General features: G+C 38.3%; 1 protein-coding gene across 3 annotated transcripts in view; it reads right to left on the bottom strand.

The window, feature by feature from the left end:
- SLC23A2 (solute carrier family 23 member 2) overlaps positions 1-24,493 on the bottom strand; it is a 121,145-nt gene that overhangs the window by 90,628 nt on the left and 6,024 nt on the right. For 2 of the 3 annotated variants that reach the window (XM_090286075.1, XM_090286077.1), the window contains exon 2: positions 14,863-14,986. The gene's annotated coding sequence lies outside the window, so the exon portion shown is untranslated. Of the gene's footprint in view, positions 1-2,130; positions 2,241-14,862; positions 14,987-24,493 lie in introns of those variants that run through there. The other variant, XM_090286076.1, reaches the window with a different exon arrangement.

The following is a 24,493-nucleotide window of genomic DNA, read 5'->3' as shown; positions in this document are numbered from 1 at the left end:
AGGAAATCGTGTGACTGAGACAAGAGAGGGGAGAGGGAGAAGTAGTGAAGAAAGGGTATAGCCAGCAGGTCAGAATTAAAATATAAATGTATATTTGAGAAAACTCAAGCAGAATCAAGCTGGGTTTTACTGAATGTATTTCTACTGTGTGTAACTTAACATACCACTTTTTGTGCAAATGATGTTTTTTCATTTAAACACTATTTTTAATGTATTGATCAGCCATTACAGGGGCTAGTGCAAAGCTCACTTTATGTGGAATTCTAATGACAACATAAAAACGTGCAGAATTGACTGCCTATCATATTCAAGCTAGAAACATGATCTCACGTAACGCTTATGAAAATTCTGGGAAGGGCAGTTATTATCTCCACAGTTTAGAAAGCTGAGGCACAGAAAGGCTGATTTACCCTTGGACAACGCCAAGGACAAGTGACAAACACAGCAATCATTTGGAGAGCATGAAAACTGCTCCTGTTCCTTTATAAACCGGCAGAACAAGGCTCTGAAGATGAGCAACCAAAAGAGGCCTGAGAGGTCATGTCTAAAGGTAATTCTGGAGGAAGCCAAAGAAAATCCCCATTTACTGTCAGGGAATGGAAAGAAATAAGATTTCTCCTCTTCCACATCTCCAAATGACCCTTGATACTTGATGCTTCCCCCACTTCCCAGTTCAAGGACAGCTTGTATGCTAAGGTGACTTCCAGGGAGTGGCTCTGCCCTGCTAACCCTCTGCTCCCCCTCTCTGCATTGCCTCGGCTCCATCCTCCCAACAGCACAGATGATGGCTCCTTGGTCACCTCCAGCTACTGTTGCCACTGCTGCCCATGTGCTGGGAGAATCATTTCAAATAATTGTTCATTGCACACCTCAAGTTCAATGTACTATCAGCCCTCTCCTTGAATTATTCTTCAGACCATATTGCTCCTCTTCAGCATGCTCTCATCCTTTCCTCTGCCCCAAGTGCCAGAGCCAAATTTCCTTGTCACCTGCAGAGAGAGGTCTAGCTCCACATTTCCCTTATTTCCCTAACTACCCAATACACCTGCTCAGTTTTGCTGGACTTTGGCACATTTACGTAGTTCTTCAACCACCTGCCATCTTCCTCTCATCTGGAAGAAATACCATTTGCAAATCTGTGCTATTTCATTTTCCTCCCCACCCCAACCCCACTGCCCCCTAGTTCCATCTCCTCCTTGCAGACTCTCCCAAGATAAGGAAAAGGGCATACTGAAATTTCACCTACCCTGCTGGATTACCTGATGGTTGAAGAGTGTGTTTGCCTAAAATGCACTGCAATTCCTGGGGCTGCAACACTGTAAACATTCTCCAGATAACACCAAATACACAGTGATCAAAATAAATTTTCCCTGACCTTCAATAAACTTCCCACACCTGTATATTATACATATTTTCTGCAAAGAAACACGTTCCTCTTGATTAATACATATATTACATATATAAACTTATATATCCATTCAATACAGAAACTGCAATCACTTAAGAGTCCTGTGTCACAGATGTACTGCTTTCTTTGTTGGCTGACATTGACATTTTTATAACCCCAAAACCTGAAAAGGATTAAAAATAGATGTGTTCAGCTATAAAAGACTCCAGACTCTCCATCAAGTTGGTTTAATCTATGTTGCTTTTTCTCCAACCTGTAAAATCCTGCACAGAACAAAACTTAAACAAGCACACAGAACACTGGAAGTCCCAGGAGTGAACCTCGCTCAGAGAACAAGGTAAATGAGCACATGAAAACCACTGAATTTCACATTTTTAATTGTTGTAAATCAGGCATTTATTATCACTCTTTCTCCAATAGTTAATGAAGGACACTGCTTTCTAAGAGGTGCATAAATGTTAATGTTCTATTATTAATATTTAAATAATGACTGATGGCACCAAGAAAGGCTTTGGAGATTTTCTGGTAACCCAGCTGGGCAAACTTAAGCCACAGGCTCCTTACCCACCTTGCAGACACACACACATACAGTCATATATTTGCAGAAAACCAGACACATGGTCTCAGAGAAGAGCACACATTGTCACAGATGCATACACAGAAAGAGACACAAAAACACCAATTCCCCAGAGCAGAGCTTATGTACCAAGAAATGGTCTTACCTGCAGATTGAACACATACCCTATCCACAAAAATATTCTTTCATCAGCACCTCACCCACTAATCTTGTGCTGGCGTCTGTGCGAGGCTGGGATCTCTCTAATGTTCAGCAAGAGACACTTCAGGTGCCGAAGGAATTTCAGCTTTTATAACCCACAGGCTTGCCAAAATTGTATAACCACACCACCTAGTCAGAAACGCTGTTTGTATTACACAACAGCCACCACCCGGTTACAAACGGTTACTGCATGCATCTGGCACGGCTGCTCACTGTGTGTACATCTCCACGGGGCAGACTGGATATTCTACTGTGGAAACCAAACAGCTGCTGGGATTACATTTCTCAAACCCACACAAATAAGGGAAATTAAAACTTATCTTTCCAAATCCTTCTGTTCAGACAAATAAATCCACCCACACAGTGAAAAGGGGGATTAATTTTACTCACTGGTAATTTTTCATTTCCCCAATTGGGAGCCCAAAGACAAGTGTTTTCAAAATTCAAAGCTCAAAGACTTCCAGAGATTAAAAATAGATCTTAAGGTATGAGATCTATTAAATGACAGGAAAAGCCAGCCAATCACTGTGATCCCAATTGGACATGGCACCTGGTGGCAGGTACCAGCAAGAGAGGCCCCAAAGAAAAGTGCAAGTGCCCATGAGCACACACAAAAAGGCACACACACACTGACAATCTAGTATCAGTGAGAGGGAAGAAGCCACACCTGTAGTCAGACTTTTGTCCTTTCTAGTCCTGCCTCTAAGCCAGAGCCTGTCAGAAACCTGGGCGTGGGCACTTCTGCCCCTTGAGATGTGCTGTGAGGACAAATCCCTGCCTCCAACTCCCCAACACCAGACTGCACTTCCACATCCAGACAGGGACCACAAGGCTCAATGAGGAACAGCCAGGCAGAAGAGGCACATAACAGCAACAAAATGTATCTTGGAAGATGAGGTCTCGGGGATAAAGGCAGAAGTAGAACCAGGACAACTCCTAGAGAAAAGGAGCTCTAAGTGTTACTTATTTATGAATAAACTTAAGGAAACCAGCAGTGAGCATAACAGGAAGATGCAACTTGACTGGAGAAGCTGGGGGAGGGTTGAGAGCCAAGTGCTTTAACTGTGCAGGAGCAGGAGATTCAGCACCACAAGTGCCCAAAACACAGGTCACACAAGACACACCGAACCCATTGGGTCAACATGCCCAGGCAGACCAGAACAGCCCTTGCTCCTAAGTGAGCCAAGAAGAAAAACCCAGCACAAAGCCTATGAAAAAAATACCTGAGTTTCTGTATTCAGAACACAAGACCTGTACTGAAGATGTTCTGCAAAGTCACTAACCTCAGAAAGGTTCAACAGCAGAAACCAAAAACAATTTCAATTTAAAACAAAAGAGAAAAGAATTTTAAAAAAATTTTTTTAAGAAAAAAAGGTAGTAAGTACCCTGGCTGGTGTGGCTCAGTGGACTGAGCACTGGCCTACGAACCAAAGGGTTGCAGGTTGATTCCCAGTCAGGGCACGGGCCTGGGTTTCAGGCCAGGTTCCCAGTTGCATGCGCACAAGAGGCAACACATCAGTGTTTCTCTCACACATTAATGTTTCTCTCCCTCTCTTTCTCCCTCCCTTCCTCTCTCTCTAAAAATAAACAAATAAAATCTTTAAAAAAATAAGCAGCAGCAGCAGCAATATCAGAGAAACAGATAAAGAAAATGGGACCGAAACCAAGAGACAATAGCTGGGGTGGGCAAGAATTATTTGTAAGAAAACTAAATTAACTCAGAAGCAATAAGAGAAGTGAAACTACAGAAAACAGCAGAGAACTGAAAGGTGGAAGACAAGCTTGAGAAATTCTGGTACCCTGGAGGGGAAAAAAGGAAAAAGCAAAGCCAAGACATGAATAATTGGTGTTTCTTAACTAGACTTAAACAGAAAAACAACAAAGAAGCCCATCATGTTGTATGATTCTATTTATATAAAACAACCAGAAGAGACAAATCTATAGAGACAGGAAGCAGGTAAGTGGTGGCCTGGGGTTGGGGTGGAGATGGGGAGTGACCTGAATGGGGAGTGACCATTAATGGGTTTATGCTTTCTTTATGAGATGAAGAAAATGTTCTAAAATTTCAGTGTGGTGATGTTTGCACAAGTCTGATTTACTAGAAGCCACTGTACATACACCTTACATGGGAGAACTTTATAGTATGTGAATTATATCTCAATAAAGCTCTGTTATAAAGAACATATGGAACAGATTTAAAAATACAAAAGTATAGAACAAAAAAACAACTGAGATTAAGAAAAATCTGAGTCTAGAGACTACAGGGGCACACCAGATTCGCACAAAATCAGAGAATAAACCTATAATTGGACATATCCTGGCAAAATAATTTAACACAGGATGAAAAAGTCATAGAAATATGCAGGGATAAGGAGATAATATCTGGTTTACTCAAATAACAGCAATAATTAAGATGAGCCCCAGGATTTTCCAAGGCAGGATTAAATAGAAGTCAATAGAAAATGCTGATCTACAAAGAACTGAGGAAAAGGTTTTCCCAAATAATTTTATACTCAGACAAGTTGGCCTTCATGTGGGAAAGCCAAAAACTGCAATCATCAGTGGGAAGCCATGAGGAAGGCAGCCATGAAGTCTGAAAGGGTATAGAAGCCCCCCACCCCCACCCCGCCCTCCGCCATGAGGTCTGGTGTGTAAGGAGGTGCCACGTGGGTTTGGAGTAAGGAGACACCACGCGGTTCTGGATTAAGAGGTGAAGTAAGAAGGAGGACCTGCTGGGAAAACTGCCTGGAGAACAGGGTGGCAGAGCTGATGGCAATTGCGGGGACCTGCCTAACCAAGCATGGATTAGTGGGAGACGCCTGGAATGCTGAACTATGACCAGGAATGCTGAGCCATGGACTTCTGCTTTTTCTGAAAGACGGTACCTCTGACTGGTGTATTCTCAGATGCCTGGGTTTGGCAAAGGGAGGCAGGATTACATGTTTGGGGGGTGTTTTAAAGAGAGTGGGACTTGACAGCAGAAATGTGCCATTACGTATTCTAAATCTGTATAACCTTTAAATAAACCCCTTTCCTTTTTCACCAAACTCTTGCACTAGGAGTCACGCTTCTTGACAGCAGGCAACTGAACCCCACAGCTGTTCCAGAACAGCATACACAGGGTTCTGTAACAATATGATAAAACTCAGTATCAATTTTTTAATAGAGCCCTTAGTACATTCCAACAGAGAAGAAAAATGTCCTCAAAAGGAATCCCTATCTCATGCCAATAGCCAAGTAGATACTTATACAGTGAAAAACCTGGAGGGGACCCATTAAAGCCAGAAACATAAGGGAATCTGAGGGCCTCCATTATAGAAGACTGTTCTGGAAGTTCTAACTAATACAATAAGCAAAGATTTTAAAGTTCAAATAATGGAAAAGGGAAGACAAGAGAATTATTCATAGGTAATGGGGCTGTCTACTTAGAAAATGAGTTGTTTTTTTAATAAAAAGCACTAGAATAAGATATTTCAGAAAAACAGACAATTACAAAGTGAATATAGAAAAAACATCCTGTACAGTAGCATTAACTCACATGGTGCCCCCCTTTCTAAAGCACTGTATACACACATGTGCAAGTGTGCTCAGAAGACAGTATTGTACCAAGCAGTTTACAGTGGTTTTCTCTATAAAATGGGATTATACTTTGTGCTCATCTGATTTTCCAAGTTTTAGCGATTCCCCTCTTATTGTATGAGGAAGCAAGACTAGCAGCAACTCAGTTCTTAGTACCTATACAACGTTATAAATATAGGACACACACACACACAAACAAAAAGGTAAAAAAAGCTAAAATACTGAACTTGGCCAAATACGAAAAAATGTTTAATTCTCAGAAATAATTAGGCATTTGAAAATATCAAATTTGATTAATGTAACCTCTGGTTTATATTTTCCTTTTAAGGACAAAATCTAAAGTGTTCTTTTTTTTTAACTTACACATTTGGTGATTATTGCTGCCTTTCCAAATAAATGTTTCATAATAGTAAGGGCACTGAGTAAATCAACAAGGAGATTTAGGATTATCAGATGAATAAAAACTACTCTGTAATAAACCAAACTGGGGGAATAAAATTCTATAAACACTAAAAGCAAATGTATTGACTCACAGCACCATCTAGTGTTATATTTAAATAGTAGTTGGTAAATTATAAAACATAAAATTGGTTTTACAAACTATTTTGGAAAACTTCAAAAATACAGAAAAGTAGAATACATTTTCATCTCATATCCAACTTCTGACTATGCACAGTTCTGATTCACATGGCAACTTCTCTATTTCATTAACAGAACTATCTGAGACCACCAGATGTCTCCAAGAGTCTTCTCTCATTCAATTAAGAATTAACATAATAGCCCTCACTGGTGTGGCTCAGTGGGCTGAGCATCCTCCTGCAGCAAACCAAAAGGTTGCTGGTTTCAATTACTGGTCAGGGCACATGCCTAGATGGTGGGCTAGGTACCCGGTAGAGGGCTTGCAAGGGGCAACCCATGGATGTTTCTCTCTCACATTGATGTTTCTCTCTTCCCCTCTCTCCCCTTCCCTTAACCACTCTTTAAAAACAAATAGAATCTTTTTTTAAAAAAAGAATTAAGATAATAATAACCCTTGATTTTAATTTGGTGCATAACCAACTAACTGCAGGCAACATTTCCCAGCCTCCCTTGCAGGTAGATATGTCCATGTGACTAAGTTTTGGCCAATGACATGTAAATAAAAATTAGCATGCCCTCTCCTTTCCCTCTTCCCACTGGAATGTTGAAACAATAAGAAAAAGGGGGAGAGAAAATCTGGTAATACAACATATGTGGAATAACCCCAGTTACTACATTTTTCAAAAGGAAATGGACCAGTACATATTTCAAACCTAGTTGAATGTTATTTTCCTTTGATTGGAAGAATCGTAATAAAGGGTAAACATCTGGATAAGATGAATAAATTCACTGTTTCCCTTGACTATCAAACACTCATTAAATTTGGCTTCTCTGGCAGAAACTTAGAAGGATGGCCACTTATTCATAATCTCAAAGCACAATGCAGCAATGAAAGTACAAACAAGCTTATCCGACTCTAAAAGTAAATCCATTGGGAACAGCATCCCTTAAACTTAAGATACACGTTACAGGGTGCCCTGGTCAGCACCATGCAAGAGACCACGAGGGACAGTAGAAAAACAGCCCTGCACTGGGAATCTGGAAGCCTGCACTGTGGACTATGTATGGTGATTTAACTGCAGGAAAGTCACTGCCCAGTGTACTGTGCAGTACAGTGCACTGTAAAGTAACAGTGTTGGCCTACATCTTTGGTTTTTGCACTTGTTTTTAGTAATGGAACAAGCATCCTCAAATTAAATCCTATTGAAAGCCTGGAGGGGGGGAATAATTACACAAATAGGTGGATGATGTCATTAAAATGTGGGCTCAATACTCTTTTGCTGTAAAATTTTAATACATGTTTTCCAGAAATAAAAGAAACAAAAAAATCCAACCAGGAAATCAAAGATTCCATCCACCCTGGTTGGTGTGGCTCGGTGGATTGAGCACCGGCTTCTGGACCAAAAGGTTGCCAGTTCAATTCCCAATCAGGGTACAAGCCTGGATTTCAGGCCAGGACTACAGCTGGAGCATCCAAGAGGCAACCAACTGATGTTTCTCTCTCACATTGATGTTTCTCTCCTTCTCTTTCTCCCTCCCTTACCTCTCTCTAAGAATAAATAAAGTCTTTTTAAAAAAAGAGAGATTCCATAGCTTAATGGACTTTGATGATAGCAAGAATAATACATTTACCAAATTTGGTTACCCTACCACAGTGCTCTGATTTTGAATTGAAGGGGGTGAAAAAAATCATTCTAGACCAAGGAAGGTAAAAATCAATTACTTCAGATCATTTTAAAATAGAACCAATTTTTAATTTGGGGGGTTAAAATAATGTGACATACCTAGTAAAATGAGTAAAAAAGAAAAACTGCTAAGAAAATACCAAGTGGAACTGTCATACACTCCTGGTGGGTAGGTAAAATAGCATGACCACTTTGAAAAAAACAGTTGGCCATTTCTTATAATGTCAAAATATGCATTTACATAAGACCTAGCAATATTACTCCAGGGTATCTACCCAGAGCAATGAAAAATTATGTTCAAACAAAAATCTGTACATAAATATTTACAGTAGCTGTAGTTACAATAGCCAAAGCCTGGAAACAACACTTTAACACCCTTTAGTGAATAAATAAACTAGAGCATAGCCCTTTTAAAACAAGGTATTCATTCCACACCCATTAGATAAGGCCAGAATAAAAGAGTGCTGGCAAGGCCGTGGATAAACAAGAATTGTCCCTTTCTGTTGTCAGAAAGGTAAACAGGCTCAAATACTTGGGAAAACAATTTGGTAACTCCGAGCAGGTTGAAGATGTGTATGCACTATGGTCCAGCATTGCCATTTCTTAGCCTATTCCACCCCATTGTTAACAGTACACACCTAACACATCAACAGAATGTATAAATAAGTTCTGGTATGTTTAAACAGTGAAGTAAAAAAGCAATTAAAACAAGTGAACTCTAGCCACTTGGGTCAATGTGGCTTGAAAATATATTCCTGACTGAGCAAGTAGGCAGCAGAACACACATCACATGAGCTCTTTCATTTAAGGTTTTAAATCATGCCATCAATATTGTATGTGAGTTTCTGGATATAAAAATATGTAATAATACGAAAGTAAAAATATGGACTAAAAAGTTACCTCTGGAAGAGAGAGGGAGGGAAATGAGATTAGCAAAAAGGATATCAAAGATGTTTTGTTTTTTTAAATCCTAAAGCAGACAACATGTTTAGATTTACTAGACCTGGTTATCTGGCATATGAGTGTTCATCCTTTCATTTTCTTATATTGGAATTTTCACAATTAAAAACAAACTTAAAGACAATCTCTAGAAGGATACACAAAACACATTCACAAAAACCGGTAAAAGTGGTTGCCTCCAGAGATGAGACTAGGATGAGATAGAGGGAGGAGACTTAACTCTCCGTGTCTGTCCTCATGTAGACCTTTCAGATTCTGTTCCATGTACGTCCATTATTGATTTTTGTAACTACCAAAAGAAAAATCTACCTAAAGTATTTTTACTTTAATACTTAAGACAAGGCCACGATGGAGGCTCCAGCCCTGACTGTGCCAAGAATGAGCGATGACTTCTTGGGAGGTGATTTAACTGCCCTCTGCGAAGGTTGTACCAGTCCTAACACACAAACCTATCTTCATTAAGCAGAGATGAGAAGTTCTAACTATGCCACCCGGAGCAATCAGCAGTCCTTCTATAACCCTGGTCTATTACAACAGTTCCACATGACCATCTGTGAAGACTGTGTCATATCCTCTGTGGATTCAAGTGGGTAGACATGTGTATAAATAGTTCCTATTTCTCAATACTCGATGAGGTAAGAGGGCAGGAAGTTGAGGGAGCAGCTATCTGATGACTTATTTTCTTAATGAACTAAGAAGTGGAAATAATGGTGGAGAGGAAAGACTCAGGCTGAGGATGAGACTGGGGAAGAATGAGTAAAAATAATGACATAGCAAAAAAAAAAGTCAAGGGTCCAGCTGAGCCCAGAACTTGTAAATGTGTAGCACAGAAAGTCACGTGATGTCTGGTTTCTCTCCAGCAGAGTGCAACTGAAGGTGGGGGAAAAAAGAAAGGAAGAAAGGAAAATTAAATAGGACTGTGTCACTGAGGAAGGTTGTCAAGTTACAGGGCCAGAGTGAGGAAATCAAGATGCTGATTAAGATGAGAGTCACATGACTCCCTGTAAAGTTTACAACAATTAAACAGGGTCGGGGAGGCAAAAGGAAGCCAGAGACACCAGTGCTTAAGGAATAAGGACCACTGGAGAAGAAATGAGAGCTAGGAAGGATAGAATGTGTGCAAAGGAGATTCTCCAGGCTCAAGATCTCAAAAAGGTCACCTGGAAGATGACAACGCCCAGGAGAGCTGACGTAAACTGGAAGTAAAACTCCCTGGAAAAGATTGTGTGAAGGGCTGGCGAGGTTTGGAGGCTGGAAGAGCCAACAACTTAGAGATGATGTGTGGCACTTTAATCTTTAAACCCTAAGTCATTGTCTAAAAACATACTGAAAGAAATATGCAGGAAAGACAAACTAAAAGAGTACAGGGCACTCAAAACCAGTGCTGAAGAAACACACCACGTTGGGGCAGTCGGTGCGCTCCCCCAAACAGCAGCAGGGAGGGTCAGTGTTTCCCTGTAACTGGATACTTAAGTCCTTTATTTCTGAGGACTTGCTGCTGACACCTGAGTAACTAAGGAAACCAACTAAAGATGTGGTCAGAAGGTAGGCACGCAGAATGTTCTGCAAACCAGCTGTGTTGAAGGATTCTTGATTTACCTCATATCCTTTCATTTCCAATTCTTCCAAAGGCCGTTTTTATCTTACAATAGCTATACTTCTTCAAATTTCCCTAGGCCATCCATTCTTTATTTTTAAAAATATGAGAAATATTAATTGGACCCTAAACATTAACATGTCTATAATTACAAGCTACAAAATATATGTGGTTCTTGGGTAAAATAGAAAATTATTTTTAAAAAATTATAGATATGTATATATTTTAAATGTTAATTTTTTTTTTCTTCTCAAGCCAGAGAATAAATGGAAAAACATCTAGAAAGACTGCCTATCCATCCATTTACTTGCTGAACTGGTTCAGAAACATTTCCAGGCAATGGGAAACCTCTTAATTTGGCAGGAAAAAAATGAGAAACGGGAAGCTGAAAGAAGCATCATTTGACTATGAGTATATATTATTAGCAGTCCGTGAATGGAAGTGGCTTACAGTACAACATACCCAAAAATCAAACGCTTACGAACTGAGAACATATTACTTAGCAGTAGATAAAGCCATGGGGGCCCCGGGCTGTGCCACCTGTCCCATGTGACCACTGAGTACTTGAAATGAGTCAGTTCAATTGACATGTGCTGGAAGTATAAAACACACACCAGACTTCAAAGAGTTACTATTGGGGGAAAAAGGTAAAATCTCATTAATGACTTTATACTGATTACTTGAAGTTATAATTTTTTTTTATATATTAGGTTATAAAATATATTACTAAAAATTATTTTAAATGCTTCTTTTTACCTTATTTAATACAGCTACTAGAAAACTACATATGTGACTCCCGCTATAATTGTATTGGACAGCGCCAGTCCAATAACAGTGGCTACCAGGAAACGAGAAAAGGAGATGCTATTTCAGAGTATACAACCATGGTAATCGAGATCAACTCCATCCAAAGAATATGTTCTGATACTTTGACTTCAGAAACACACATACAACACCGGTAAGACCATATCTCTTAGTCCAACATCAAAACATACCCTATATTATTATCCACACAAGCAGCTGTGCAGCCAGCACTCTGATGAGGGGAGCCGGTGCCATAAATTTCTCACATCACAGCACTGGGAGGAAGAAGGAGGGGGCCGGATGTGAAAAAGGCCAAAGTAAAAATCCACGTGCTAACAATAAGCACAAACTGAAAGACCATAAGGGGAGTCAGAGCTCTTTGCCGGAAGCTCAAAACGAGCACTTAGAAATCTAAATAAAACACGGGGTCCACCCAAGGGTAAACACTACTCAAACCCAGAGGGCCTTTGTAACTACCAAACTGCAGGTCCTGGCTCCGTAGGCAAACCTAAAATACAGTAAAACCTGCACATAGAAAGGATTATCATGGAAGAAATAGGACAGAGTTATTGAAGAGATTTTTCCCATACCAAGTAGAAAGCTAGAAAATTCAGACAATTTATAAACATCTGATCTTAATCCAGCATATCCAACTATAAAGGGTGGAGTTGTTCTAAAATGCTTGGCATCCCTTTCATAGTAACCATTACACAACCTTTCCTTCCTTACCTTCTTATATAAGCTCTGTAATCATCAGTGTTTACATAGGGTTCTGAAACTACCCAAGAAATTTTAATTCTTTTGTTGTTACTGATCCAACTATAAACACAGCATTTTATAACATGTTTAGTAATAAAACAGACACTGATGTCAACAGCACACAACCTATAAAACAAAAACACCAGAATTACCAGACAGCCTCTCAGAAATCAGCTACCAAGAAAATAGAAATTTCCCCTCCTTCCTCAGTTTTTGATCAGGTTTATGCAAGTCCCTCCGCATCTGTGGATCAACTTGTAAAATAAGCCTGAATCAGAACGAGGCATCTGGTCTGCAGGCTCCAGACACTGGGCAGAGCTGGTATTCTCAGCTATGAACACCCAGGCAGTGAACTATCATCTGTATGCTCTTGATACCAAATATGAGAGGTGCTAACTAGGAAGCCTTCACTTTTCTGGTAAGAGCTTAATCTGTTGGGACCTGTACTGATAGTGTTAAAGAAAATTGAATAAGCCAATCATTCAACCCGCTTCCTGCACTGCCACAAAGAGTCGGAACACTGAGGTGGAAATGGTATACACATGAAGCAAATTACTATCTAAGGGGACAGACTGGGACAACGAGTGAATTACATAAACATGATAATTATCGACCTGTGCTGGAGAGCTTAGAGAAAAAGGACCTCAATTGGGCTTGAAATGTTCAGAAATGACTTTGAAGACGTGAAACCTAAGGTCATGCTTGAAGAACAGAAAGAATCCTGACTGAAAGGCCACCATGGAGTACAGAGGTAGGCAGGAGTATGGTGAGTCTTTAGGACATGCAAAAGCCTACCTACAGCCCACCATGGGCGGGGGGAACCCCTTCCAGGATTCAAAGGACTCTCAAAAGTCCAATGTCCATGCAGCATGACTTTAGGAACCCTGAGTTTCTGGGCAGGTGATAAGAGCAGAAAGAGCCCACTGCTGGATAATCTTAAAATTGAAGATCGAGAAGCTACTGTGTTAATCCAAGTACAAGGATCTCGGCCACTGGGATGATGGAAGTGACAAAGGGAAAAAGGGATGGACAGAGGAAGTGATATCAAAGGGAAAAAAAACAAATCAAAAGACTTGGTGTCAAAGATGACGTCTAGGAAAAGAACAAGAGTGTCCCTCTGCATCTGCGGATCAACTTTAGAAATAAGTAAAGAAAGGGGCTTGATGAGACAAGTAAAGACCAACGTCTAGACACGTTGAATTTGAGCTGGTCATGGCACGTACGTTTGATAAGTGACCACCAAAGACCACCAGAGATGTGAGGAAGAGGTTCTGTGAAACAACAGAGCAAAGTTTGTAAATTGAAATATAAGAGTGATAAGTGAAACCGAGAGTTGGGAGACTTTATTTTGAGGGTATCCCCAGGTAGAATTGTCTTCCCTTCATTTTGCTCATCATTAATAAATATTACTTTAAGAATATAACACACTTTGACGATGATGATGGCTTTTAAAAAAGGCTACACATAAAAAAATAAAAAAACTAAAAGAAATATGCGAAAATGTTCACAGTGGTGTCATTAGGGGTTGAAATCAAGGATATTTTCTTCTTCCTAGTTTTTAGAATTTCCCAAGTTCTAGTTATTTTTTTAAATAGCAAGCAGACTTTGCCCTGACTGATGTGGCTACTTGGTTGGGCCACAAAGCTAAATGTCACAGGTTCAATTCCCAGTCAGGGCACATAGTGGGTTGAGGGTTCAGTCCCTGATAGGGGTGTGTACAAGAAGAAATTGATCAATGTTTCTCTACCTCTCTCCCTACCTCCCCTTCACTCTCTCTAAAAGTAAATGAAATCTTTAGAATGAATAAATAAATAGCAAGCAGACTTCACTGCAAAATAAAAAGTAAATATTTTTTAAAAGGAATGGTCCCTTCTAAGCATTTGTGAAAGCTCTTATAGCTGTACAACTAAACAGTGAATTATATTGTATGTAAATTAAATAAATAAAAATACCATTAACAATGTTTTACACCCACTATACTGAATAAACTTAGTTTTGACAAGACAAAATGAGTAAATGTTTATCAGTAAGAGTGCAAGTTATTGCAGTTTCTCTGCAAAACAGTTTGCTGATATCTATGCACTATACCCAACGATTTTACTGCCGGGAATTCACTATGGACAAAATATGTGCAAGAAATTTCATTGTAGTATTGTTTCAAATAGAGAAAAATTTTAAATAACCAAAATGTCCATTAAGCTTTGGGATGCAGAAGAGGACAGAAGGGAAGAATTTTTGAAAATTCTTGGTAATGTATATATGCTTAGTCTCACTAAATTACAGAATGCTTGAAAAAAAGTAAGGGAATGGATCTTAAGTGTCTTTACACCCAGGGTTCACACCTGTGGCCCTGACTGGGAGCACCAACAGCAGTAGGTACACAAATGTTTGCTGATTAAAAAAAAAAAAGAAAAAAAAAAGGTAAAAAACCTGCAAAATGAAAATATTTACTTTTTACCTTGTAATTAGTGTAAGTGGTAAGACTGTGCCTATTTATTTTCTAGCTTAATCTATGTGGAATGTAACCTAAAGAAGTCCATTACCTTATCATTAGCATTAACCTAACAATTATCCCCAGAATTGCACTTAGACTGTTGCTGGTGTGCAAAGGGTGAAGTCAAGCACAAATGAATTCTAACACTACAAGGCTACAGGCTGTTGGCACAACTCTATTACGAAATACAGTAAGAGAAAGATTGTATTTCAGACGCACCTAACAGCCAGGACGTGGGCCTGTCCATATGCTTTCCGTTACACGCTGCTGGGCTCCATTTCCTTGCACTGTCGAGGTCCAAGCTCAAAACCACATGGGGAGTCTCGGTTAGCGGAGTCAAGACCTAGCGAGAGAAAAACAAATGATAAATAAAGAGTAATAGTAAATCTAGCAGGAGGCACGCTGCATGAATGGCATCCAATTCTCACACCTAGAACTTGCTGTGTTACTTCTTCACTTATTATGAACAACTCTGAGGCCCAGCCCAGCCCTGAGCAGGACCACATACTGTACCTTTGGTCCCTTTAAAAATCAACTCTCCATTTGCATTATATTTTGAAGGTACCTGAGAAAAGCAATTTTTCACTCAGTTGGTCTTCTACTTTGACAATTTTTAAATTCCATATTCTCTACATAGGGCCTTGATTTTTAAAAAAGAAAAACATGTTAAGGGCTTCTTTTGTTCTTTGTGCCAGGCATTGTGCTATGCTCCACACATGCACATCTTCACCACAACACCTGGAAACCACTGGGCCCACACTTCACAGAATGAGGCCTCCTGGTCAAGGTCCAGGAGCTTATGAGATGTATGTGACAGTGCAGGGGTCTGAGTTCATCAGCACAATGACAGCAGAGGGCTCACCTCTAATTATAACTCTACATTGCCTCCAATGCCGCCGCTAGAATGAACGGAAGGTACTGCATTTGCAGGGAAAGCAAAGATTTAATTATTCAAAATCTCCTTGTTTTAAAACCTCTTAAAAATGTATTAATATATTGGAGGGTGCCTCCAAAAACACTGGGTCACATTCTATTTAAGCTGGGTTATCACTAGGTACTCATGTTCATTTTATTGTTTATTAAATGAATGTGTTTATATGCACTTGCACCTATGCATATATTTCACAATTTTAAAAAAAAGAGAGAGCGCCTGACTCCAGCAGCTGCCTTTGGAACAGCCAGTCAAGCACCAGGAGCCTTGCCTTCCCATTCATTATAAAGTAAGTAGCACGGGTAATGACAGTTTCTCATTAGAAATGTTTATGTGTGACTCTTTCACTTCCACTGTTTGTTTGGGGTAAGTCAGCATCACCATTCAGCGGTGGCCCCAAGGTAGGTAAGCACTAAATGCCATCAGACTTTCCTTCAATGAACCTCCAGGGATCCTGCATATTTTTTAAGTTCAGAAACTAAACATCAGTCTTTGCTGTTTGAGACAAAAAATACTACTACTCATTTTGAGTGATTAGAATATGAAGGGAGAAAGTCTGGTTTTCTCTTTCTAAAACAGAGTTTTACATGCAAGGCACACACACACAAAAAGGGCAATTTATTTCCCAAAATAAAATTTTCCTAGCCATCGATCTATTTTAAGCTATGTTTATTAAAAATTTACAGAGTCAGAAGGAAGGCACAAAGGCAACATCCATCAGTGAGGATTAGGAATAATGGAAGAATATGAGAAAAAGAGCTCTGAAAGAACACCTTATTTTGTTAAATAAACTCTAATCATATATATTGTTCTTTCAAAAACACAAGTTGCACAATATGTATAGTATAATCCCACTTTTATTAAAAGTGTAGTTATCTAGTACATATTTATGGACAAAGAAAAGGATTAGAAAGGATAAACATCAAACCACCTTGAAGTCTAGGGGGTGCAAGAGCTGGTGTGACTTTGAAATTTGCTTTATATAATTCTGAGACGTTACAATTATTTCTCAACATGTGTACACTTCCTTTGTAAATCCTTTAAAGAACTAAAAATGTTAATTTTTCGTAAATTTCCATGAAGGCAAAGCTGCAAATTAACCTAATGTCATTTTAGTTACAAATCATAGAAAAATTCTGACAGGATAAGTAAAAATGTCATTGACCCCAGGAAGATGTATTTTTAGAAAGTATTTTCTAAAGCTGATTGGTAAGACGAGTTTTGGGTAGGACTGGCTCTGCTTTCTAACTGCACTGAACAACTATAACAGTCCAAAACACAGAACTGAGTCAGAAGTTCTAATCCTGGAAAAACACAAATGCATTTTGAGAAAAGAATTTAGCGGGAAGGGTCACTCAACGAAAACAAGCCTGGGTTATCAGTAAGCATCCTTGAAGCTGCGCCACACTGCCACAGAAACACCACTCCCCTTCAAAAACATTCCACCACGCTCTGGAAACCTGAAAGCCTGCCCTTCGCACACAAGGCTGTGTAGGGGCTAAGATCAAAGCCCAGGCCCCATTAGCAAGTCAGAGGAAAGTTCCCTTGGAGGACAAGGACGCACCACCTGACTTTCCCCCAGAAAGACCACTACGAATTTAGAAGAAACTGTTTGCAGTGCTTCTGCTGTTTATTAATTGAGGTTTTCAAAAGTACTATATTCAGTGGTTCCCAAATTTTGATTTCATAGAGAAAAAACATTCACTAGAAAATCTGGGGGGAAATAATATTATTTGTCATCTTTGTATTTTACCATTTCCTTAGAAAGGGATGTTAACACTTCAGAAACAAGAAGGACATATCATTATATAAATTCAGTAGATGCCAAAAAAGGCTGACAAAACACCTAATCCTGATTTAAAAACAAAAACCTTTTCAGAGAAAATTAAAACGATACTGCAGGATATCACAAAGAACATCTTCTGAAAACAAGGGCAAACACAAATGCTATGTATTTGTCATGGTTTTACATTTAGTTTGTACTTTTTAAAGGACTTGCAAAAGTTGGTGAAATGGGCAGTTTTTTAAGAAAACTATTTTTTGAAAGCCTGAACAAATAACATTTGAATTTTTAAAAATTATACAAGCAAAGGACTATGCTCAAGAAAGGTTCCAGGCTCAGACAAATTCACAGGCCAGATAGTCCCTAACCTTACTGGTAAGAAACCGGAAGAGGGAAACCTTCCCTATTCCTTCTGGTAAAACTGGCAAATTAACAAAGACAGCCCAAGAGAAGAAAACTGTATGTTAACCTCACTTGCCATCCTTAGATTTTTTTTTTTAACTTTTGCTAATTTGACACGCAAAAATGACATCTTGATTTCTTTGATCCACATGTCTAAAGTTCTCTTATGAACTGTAAGTGCCTATTGTCCATTTTTTAAATAGATTTGTTTTTTTTCTTATGTATCTCTAAGAGCTTCTTGTAAATTAAAGACATTTACCCTTTGTCATGTTGCAAAAATTTTCCCCAGAAAAAAGCAAATGACTGCTTTTGCCATTCTGTTCATACTGCTTGAAATAAAGGATACTTTTAAAATCTTTCTTATATCAAATTAATTTCTTTTCTGCAATTTCTTCTGTCACTTTTGTGCTTTGAAAGGTCCTCTGTGTTCCAAGACCAGAGAAATATTCAGTATCATTTTCAGCTAGATGCTTCTGGTCAAAATCATTTTAAAATGTTTATCAGCCATCCTCTTAAAAAATGCATATCCAATAAAATCATTGCTCTAAGAAAATAAGTAAGTATAATTATGTTCCACTTTAGTTGTAGAACAAGAAAATGTCCACTACTTGAGGACTGGCTACAATATAATAGTAAAATACTTTATGATAAAATACTATAAAGCCATTCTGATGACGTGGAGAAAGCCATAATCTGCTACTAAGTAGGGAAAAAAAGAACATCTCCATTTTCATATAAAAGCTGCACTTATTTGGTGAGTCAGGCAAACTAGACACCTAAACGTTAAGAGTAATCCTCCCTGGATGTGGGTTACAGATGTCGTCTTATTTCTTTATACTTTTCTGTTTTACACATTACTAATGAACATGTATCATATCTGTGATTAGAAAAAAAGTTTTAAATTCATAAATACATACAAATAATAAGTCACTAAAAGAGTATTTTGCCCACGTACGTAACTTGCAACTGTCTTTCAAGAAAATGTAAATTGCCTTTCCTTCACTTAACATATTTAACCCCATATTACAAATGGGATAATAAACATTGAATTCAAGAAATGAGGGTGCTTCACCAATCTTCCCAATTACCTGGAGATCTACGGAATGATACCTGATTTATATTCTTGGCAAATGACCAAGTTAAACACACAGCCCACTGACAGCTGTCAGAGGTAGTTAAGTCAAACCCTGTCGACATAAACGGTTCCATTTTCCCCTTAGTAAACTGTGCCTTAGCATGTGAACAAGCACTGTTTGAGGACAACTAAGCTGAGAGGGCCTCTTTTAAGTATGCTCACCCTAAGACTTCCAAAACCTTTCCAAAATGTCATATAATTAGACAATAATCAAATTAAAGTGACTAGATGTCAGAACCAGGGAGCTGGACATGCCAGAGCGCCAAGCAGGCCACTTCCCGCAGACTGTGCCCAGGGGTCTGACCCAGCACCCTGCCTGAGGACCACATGGGTGGCAGAAAGAATACAAAGGGTTTAGAAATCCTGAAGTACTAAAGGCTCTTCTGAGTTTGATGTAAAATTTTTTTTTAATTCTACTGGAACAAAAGTAAGAAATTAACATACAAAAGCTCTATCAACCCAAAAGAGACATTATGTTCACCCAAAGGGAAAAGCACTAAACACCAAAAGTATCCAAGCCTAAAATTTGAGAGGAAAGCTTGTAAATGACACCTAGCCTCCCATTCTTACTATTTAGAAGAAGAACACCCAACTTCCTGGCCATCCCACTTAAAGTTCCGGTTTATTGGAATCAGAACGTAAACATCTTCAAGTTCAAATGCTACTTTTTCTTAATTCAAAGACAGCAGCTGATTATTCCAGGCATATTTTAGTAGAAAGATTTGAAATCTTTAAAAAATATCTTATATAATCACGTTCCAATAAGACTTTTATTCATTTATTAAAAAAATGTTTCCTTTGAAACTTTAAAGTTTCAAAAATGAGATTTTTAATTTGAAAACTAAACTCAAAGAAAAGTGACCTACATATAAATCTTAGTTCTCCAATACATCATAAAATTAAATGACAAAATGGAGAAAATATTTTTATAATATTTATTAAAGTATCAATATCCCTAATATAAAAAGAACTACTATAAATCACCAGGAAAAAGATAAACACAAAACTAGAAAACCTGGTAAAGAACATGAGTAAGACAAACAAGACACTATAAATGGCCAAAACCTCATTAATAAGTATTACTAGTTACCGAGGGTAGGGAGCTCTGACTGGGTGGCTCAGTTGGTTGGGCACCATCCAGGCAAAGCAAAACATCAGTGGTTCTATTCCCAGTCAGGGCACAGGCCTGGGTTGCAAGTTTGGTCCCCAGTTGGGGTTGTGGACAAGAAGCAACTGATCGGTGTTTCTCTCTCACATTAATGTTTCTCTCCCTCTCCTCCCTTCTCTCTAAAAATAAATAAATAAAACCTTTTTTAAAAAAGCAAAATAAACACAATAATTCTATTCTTCACTCAAATGGTTTTTGACAAGGGTGAAACAACAGTCTTTTCAACAAATGATGCTGAGACACTTGGAAATCCACATTATAGAAATAAAGCTAGACACCGGCCCTGCCCCCTCCCCCGCCTAGTTACACCACATACAAAATTAACTCACCTAAATCTAAGAGATAAAACTATAAAACTCTTAGAAGAAAACATAGGAGTAAGTCTTTGTGACCTTGGCTTAAGCAATGGTTACAACATTAAAAGCACAAGCAACGAAAAATATATAGATAAATGGAACTGTATCAAAATTTAAAGCTTTTGTTTCAAAGGACATCAAAAAGTGAAAGACAACCCATCAAATGGGGAAAATTACTTGCAAAATATATATCAGATAAGAGACTGGTACGTAAAATATATTAAGAAATCCTACAACTCAACAATAAAAAGATAACCCAATTAAAAAATGGGCAAAAGGCTTTGTATAGACATTTCTTCAAAAACATACAAATGGCCAACAGTACATGAAAAGATGCTCTGCCTCATCAGTCATCAGGGAAATGCAAATAAATACTACAGGAAGATCCCACTTCACATCCACTGGGGTGGCTATACTCAAAAAGACACACAATAGCACCTGTTGGTGAGGATGTAGAGAAATTGGAACCATCATATACTACTGATGAACCACTTTGGAAAAGTTTAACCATTCCTCAAAATAATAAACACAATTTCTATATAACCCAGTAATTACACTCCTTGATTATTTACCCAAGTGAAAACATGATCACACAAAAACATGTACATGAATGTTCATAGCAGCAATATTCATAATTGCTAAGATGTAAAAAAAACCCAAATGTCTATCAACTGACTAGTGGATAAACAAAATGTGGTATTGTTACATACTACAACATGGGTAAATCATAAACACATGCTAGGTAAAAAAAGCCAATCAATAAAGATAACATACACCAATTCTGTTTATAGGAAATGACCAGATAATGCAAATCCATAGAAATAGTATAGAGTCGTGGTTGCCAGAGGCTGAGGGGAGGCAAGAATGAGGAAGAACTGCTCACAGGTATGGGGTTTCTTTTGGGGGTGATAAAGAAACATTCTGAAATTAGTATGATGATTATAGAACTCAGCGAATATACTAAAAACAACTGAAGCATATTCTTTTAAAGAGTGGATTTTATGGTATATGAATTATATCTCAATAAAGCTTGTATCTTTTTAAGGTTACCAGGGATAGATGAATAAATAACCTTTCCATCTCAAATGCTTTACCTCAGAACTATGTATTTCATGACCAGATCACAAAGTCAATTTAAGGCATCACAACTACTGTAACTTTCTCATGAAACAGGAATAGAAAATACCAGAATATGCAACTTATAAGGTTATGTGTGAATTTTGTAGAACTCTGTGTGTGTGTGTGTGTGTGTGTGTGTGTGTGTGAATGAAAAGTGAGTCCATCAAAACAAACGTGCTGGGAAATATATTTTAGGGGATGACCAACACCTATTCAATAAACAAAAATACAAGACCTCAGAACTGAAAATAGAAATTGAAAAAAAAAGGTTGAACTAAACACTAGAAAAAGTGAATTGGACCCAAAGTCCATTTTTACTGGTCAAGTGAAGTAATGAGATTCCTTACCCCATGGACCTCACAGGGAGTCTGAGAGAAAGAGCTTCCTGCTTCCACCACATTCAGGGCCCCTGCTGGTAGCATCTACAGCAGATCCAACTGGGAACCAAAGAGGTGAGGGTGCAAACACCACACTCTGCAGAGATCATCCAAAACAGGGGGAAATGCAAGCTGCAGGATGGGCAGCTCAGAAATGCAGGGCCCGCACTCATACTGGGTGTCAAGAAGCAGGTGTAAAAAAGAGAACATTAACAGAAAGGGTAAAATCGGTATTGCTTGTGTAGTCAGCTTATTTTCATAGGGATAAAAGAAAAAAAAGAGAAAAAATAACCCACAAAACTCCCGAAGGAGAGAACACTTTCGAAGACCTCATGAGGGTAAGAATCCCTGACACAAAAGATGCCAGCGGCTACATAACATGACAATATGGCTAGAAAACAGAAGCCCTTGGGGTAAACCTGAAGCAAAGATAGATAGATAGATAGATAGATAGAGAGATAGATAGAGAGATAGATGAGATTTTTTTCTATAATTACTCCTGGCAAGAAATCTAAAATCATCCTACAATCAGCAGGGAAATTGGACTTATTTGGAAAATCACCACTATTACAGGGACAAATGCTACCAAGAATTTGTGTGGTATACAAAATGCCAGGATCAATGTCAAGGTGACCAAGTTTCTTCATTCAAAAACACCATGTGTAATACTGTAATTTAGTAAAAAAGATATTGAAAATAGGGCACTTCTTTAATATCACTGATTATATAGAATATTATATTCCAATAAAAATTGAGAATAAGAGAACCACTGTCACATTTAAAACTGTTCTGTAAATACCCTACAACTTAAGAAAGAAATGTATAACTATATATTTGCAGCTATTATGATTACTAAGAAATTCAGGAGAATCAACTGAAAAAGAAGAATAAGAGTTTAGTTAGTTGGCATAGCAGACAGTGCTATTTCATTTTCCTCATGAACACACAAAATGACTCCGTTTCCCATCCCCCTTGCACATAGGATAGGGCAAGCAGACTGAGGAAAATGTGACTACTTCCAAGTTCGGCCCATAAAAGCATCTTCCATGCACCAAGTGCCATGGCAAACTGAGAGGCCACCGTCATTGTGTTATAAGATGGAAGGAGTCTAGTTCCCCAACTCTCCACTTAGGAGAGGAACCACCTAGAAAAATATGAGCAAGAAATAATTTTTTATTTTGTTTAGACACATATTTTGCTAGCATAACTACCCTAAATAACACAAGTGGTCAACTATAAATAGACTGCCAGCAGTATACCCTCTTTATACTTGCTCTCTACCAGTTAGGAAACAGTGTATGTAGCAGGAAGGAGCAAGGAGAAATAATCTCATCCTAAATAGCAAATATTTTTAAACAAACAGCAATAAATAAGTAACCTGTAGACCATATATTAGAAAAAATCTAGAAAAACGAGAGACAGAAAAGACCTGCATAAATACATTGTTTTGTGACTGAACAATTATAAAGATGACAAGTCTCCCCAAAGTAACTTAAACATTTAATGAAATTACCCATTGAAAATCATTATGAAACCTTAAACTGAAAAATACTGGGGGGGGGGGGGGGGGATTGAGTGTAGGCAGTATCAAATAGATAGTAAAGCCTACTATAAAGTGATTATAATGATGAAATAGCAAGGTCATGGCAAAGGAATAAAGGAGTAGACAGATGAGTGAAATAAAATAAGTCCCATGCGAGATATAAAGATTCAGCACATTATTAAGGTGCTATTTTAAGTTAGTAAGAAAAAGATGACAATGAATAAACAGTGCTAGAATAAACAAAGAGGATAAACTAATCCTTACTTCATATACAAATAGATTGATTATAGACAAATATTTTTTTAAAAACCAAGAGAAAATATAAGAGAACATTTATAAACTCTTGGGGTAGAGAAGGTATGAGAAACAAAGACTGACAGATTTGAATTCAAAGCATCGAACAAGTATTTGTAACTTACTACCAAAAACGCAAATACTTTTTAAAAATATTTTATTTTATTTTTAGAGAGAGGGGAAGGGAGGGAGAAAGAGAGGGAGAGAAACACCGATGTGTGGTCACCTCTCAAACGCCCCCAACCAGGGAACTGGCCTGCAACACAGGCTTGTGCCCTGACTGAGAACTGAACCAGTAGCCTTTTAATTCGCAGGCTGGCACCCAATCCACTAAGCCACACCAGCCAGGGCCAAAAAATGCAAATCTTAATAGCATATTTCTCAAACACAGGGAAAGAAGGATCAACTACAACATAACTCATAGCACCAACTTTATGCAAAAAGTAAGGAGGAAAAATGTTTCACATTAAACCAAGCACTGATGTTTCTGGAACAGAATTTTTAAATTTACATTATTTATAGACAAAACAGAAGACAAAGAAGTGGCATGCTTATTACACTCCCTAACCCTTCAAACTATGCATATATTCCCCCATATCATACTTTTGTGGGATAATTTGTGAAGCAATGTCTTAATATAAAGAGCTCTTGATAATAAAATAGCATTGATCACATATACTAGCGTGAAACAGCACTAAGCAAACATTTTTTTTTAAAGCAGACTTTTTCTGTAAAGGGCCAG

The sequence above is a fragment of the Furipterus horrens genome, unplaced genomic scaffold, assembly GCF_987537825.1.
Source record: "Furipterus horrens unplaced genomic scaffold, mFurHor1.1.pri manual_scaffold_8, whole genome shotgun sequence".
NCBI lineage: Eukaryota > Metazoa > Chordata > Mammalia > Chiroptera > Furipteridae > Furipterus > Furipterus horrens.
Note: the sequence above shows the minus strand (reverse complement) of the source record. Positions and strands in the feature narration are given on the sequence as shown.